Here is a 3,990-nt window from a genome sequence, read left to right on the forward strand (position 1 = left end):
CACTAAAAAATATTTAAAATTAAAAATAATAAAAATATCCAAAATTCAAGTAAAAATTTGAAAATAAAATAAAATAAAATCAATTTAAGGTATAGAATTTAAAATTTAAAATTTAGAATAAAAAATTTAGGGGTAGAATTTTGAATTTAGAGTTCGAATTTAGAATTCAAAATTTAAAATTATAACTTAGGATTGCCGAATCAATGGATGGTTGGTGTGGACACCCAATACTAGCTAGTGATTGGTTGAAATTGTAGTGTTGAAAGAAAGAAAAAGAAATGCAAAAAGATAAACAGGTAATTTTAAAAAAATTGTGAATATTTAAAATTTTACAAATATTTTGATAAAAAGTTAGATTATATAATAATATTTTTAACAAAAATAGTTAGTTAATAAGTTTTAAATATAATAATTTAATTATTTATTGAGTAATATAAAATAAAATTTATTTTATATTTTTATGTTGCAGTTTAAAATATTATTTTAATATAATTTTTTAATATTATAAAAATTTTATTGCATAATAATTAATTTTAATGAATAAAAAATATTCATATATTTTTATATTGATGTATTTTATATTTATTTAAAAATAAAAAATTATGTTATCATTTAAAGTATTGTATATTAAAAGATATTTATTTATATATATTAGAATATTTTATATTTATTAAGATCCATTAATATTTTTTTTTTATGTTAGTCTTTAATTTTTATTTAATAAAATTTAATAATTTATATAAATATAACAAATCTAATATGTACAAAATTATTGTGCTCGTTTTAGACCTACAATAATAAACATCTAAATATGACCTTTAATTTTCAGGATGCAGCAAATGACCAAAGATTCCGATTTACACGGTTGAAGTAAATATATATTAACTTGTAAAAGCATGACGGTGGAACGATAATAACTAATAACGCAAGGAACATACATCATGGAATAAATTCTGTTTGGATTATAGTTATCAGAATTAAACTGGTAATTAATTCGATTGTATGATCAATCGATGAGTTGTTTATTCACTCGATTGGTCCAATCATAATTAAATAAAATATAAAATTATAAAAAAATTAAAATTAAAAGTTAAAATTTAAAATACATGTTTACAAATATATTAATAACAATTAAGTATTAATTCTTAGATATAATTTATGATGTAAAAAAAATAATAAATTAGTTAGTAATATAAAATATTTTTTAATTTAAGTGAACAAGAAAGAGAAAAAAATATAATACAGTCAATATATTAAATTTGATATCTATGTGAATACATGTTTAAAAAGATAAAAATAAAAATAAAATTCGTTCAAAATTACTATATAATTATCTTTTGTCACATTTAGTATTAAGAAACATGTTGGCATAGTAGCAAGGAAAGGGGCATTATATGCATGATCTAAAATTATTTACTCGCTTTAGAGAAAAAGTGAATTAATCTACAATTTGTTGTGATAAGCACAAATGATGTGGATGTCCATTTATTATATGGACGACTGATTTTTGGAAAAGGATCTTCTCCAGTTTTTTTAACAATTGATAGAATACAGTGTGATCTTTCACCTTTGATTTTATGAGTGGGACCAGAAATAAATAAGAGAGAAAATAATGAATGGTTAGATTGAACACCGGATACCATCCAGTTTTTTTCTCACTGGAGAGGATCCACTCCCCTGATTTTTCCTATGAAAATATGAAGCTTCCAAGCCAAACTGAAATTAAATGAAGCTTGAAATAGTCAATACTTTACCTCTATAAATAGTGAGGTCTCAGAGAATTGATGTACAACAATAACATATTCTCTCTTTTGTACACATCAATAACATCAATAACAATTCTCACTCTCTAATTATATTTATTTTATTTGTTACATCTTCATTATTTATTTATTTAGTTATTTCACAACACGTTATCAGCACGAGACTCTGATCAAATTTTTAGGAAGACTCAAGTAACAAATTTTCATTATGTCGAAGTTCTCTCATCTTGAATTCAATACTCTTGATATATCTAGAAACAATTATTTATCATGGATATAAGATGCTGAAATCCATCTTGATTCAATGGATCTTGGAGATACCATTAAGGCTGAAAATAATATATCCCAGAAGGATAAAGCCAAAGCCATGATTTTTCTTCGTCGTCATCTTGACGTATGATTGAAAAACGAAGATCTCACATTAAAAGATCCTGCAGATCTGTGGAAAGACCTTGAAAAAAGGTACAATTATCAAAAGACGGTGATACTTTCTCAAGCTCGATATGTTAGAGAAAAACTTTCTCAACCTTCCATGTCTCGAATGTGCAGCAGCAGTATCGAGAAAAAGGATTTAAAAAAAATATTCTGAGTTAATTTCTTGCATTCTTGTTGCTGAACGCAACAATGAATTACTTCTAAGGAATCATGAAGCGCGCCCAGCTGGCGGCGCCCCATTTCCTGAAATAAATGCGGCAAATCATTACCCCAAAAGAGGTAAATGGTAAGATTTAGGTAATAAGAAAAATTATGGAAGGAAGAAGAATTATGTTCACAAGAAAGGATCTCACTAGAAGTGGGATAAAAAGAGAAACAATGGGCAAAGTAAATCAATTGAAGATAAATGCTTTCGTTGTGGTGGAAAGGGCCATTGGACACGTACCTGTCGTACCCCAAGGCACCTAGTTGATCTTTATCAAGCATCCTTGAAAAAGGATGACAAAGGAAAGGAAACAAATTTTGTTTCAAATAATGCTGAAAATTCCACCACTCATTATGATGCATTTGATTTCTTTGAGGATCCTAAAGGAAATATTGGTCATTTGATCAATGATGGAATATTTTAATATGTGAGATTGTTAAGTATCCATGTAAATAAATAATGTAAAGAACTTATTGTTAAGTTTTATTTTCTATATATTTAAGTTTCAAATATGATGTATATAAATAATGAAATATTAATGTTTATGAATTTTGAAATCATTAAATGTGTCAAGTTTTAAAATAAAATTTTAGTATATGACATTATGTGCAGTGTTTCTTAGAAAAATAATTCCAATCAAGAATTCAATTTGACTGTGAATGTATTACTACTCATTTTATTATTATTTATCTTTGAATAAAATGACAAAGATATATAATGAAAATGTATGTATTGCGGATAGTGCAAGTTCGCACACCATTCTCAAAAGTGATATATATTTTACCCATCCTGTGCCAAAAGAAGAATATGTTAATACTATTATTGGCTCAGTCAATGTGATAGAAGGCTTCGGAAGAGCTATAATTTTGTTTCCAGGAGGAACAAAATTCATAATAAATAATGCACTATTATCTACCAAGTCTCTGAGGAACTTGTTGAGTTTCCACTACAAGAAAATAAGCTTTCTGCCACGCTTTAAAAGCGTACCGAAAAGTGCAAAAAAGCGTACCGATAGCTTTTCGCCACGCTTTTTGAGCTATCGGCACGCTTTTGAAAGGGTCACATCTTCCAGCGTGCCGGTTGCTCTATCGCCACGCTTTTGTGGATCTATCGACATGCTTTTTTTGTTGGCACGCTTTCATCTCTTGCCACGCTTAAAAAGCGTACCGAAAAGTGTACATATCGCCACGCTTTTAAAACGTCCCAGAATGTTAGGTTTGGGTACTCTTTAAAAACGTGCCAATAGGAGAAGATATGGCTACACTTTTTAAAGCGTGGCAATAGCCAGTGATACAGCCACGCTTTAAAAACGTGGCAATAGCCTTATAAAATTTAAAAAAAAAATTATTTTTCTTATTTTTACCTTCATCATTGCAAAATATAAATTTTCAATCCTTTTTTATTACCAAACCTATAAATATAGTATGCAATTTTTAGTACAAGATAAATCAAACAATAATTAGTGACATAATTTTTGCAATAATTATTTTATACATTAAAAAACTAATACTCAAATACAAAATAAATCTCAAGTTCAAATTCCAAAACTAAAAACTGAAAAAAAAAATAACTTAAATTCTATTTCCT

This window comes from Arachis ipaensis, chromosome B6, assembly GCF_059453495.1.
Source record: "Arachis ipaensis isolate K30076 ecotype BB chromosome B6, ASM5945349v1, whole genome shotgun sequence".
In the NCBI taxonomy this organism is placed as follows: domain Eukaryota; kingdom Viridiplantae; phylum Streptophyta; class Magnoliopsida; order Fabales; family Fabaceae; genus Arachis; species Arachis ipaensis.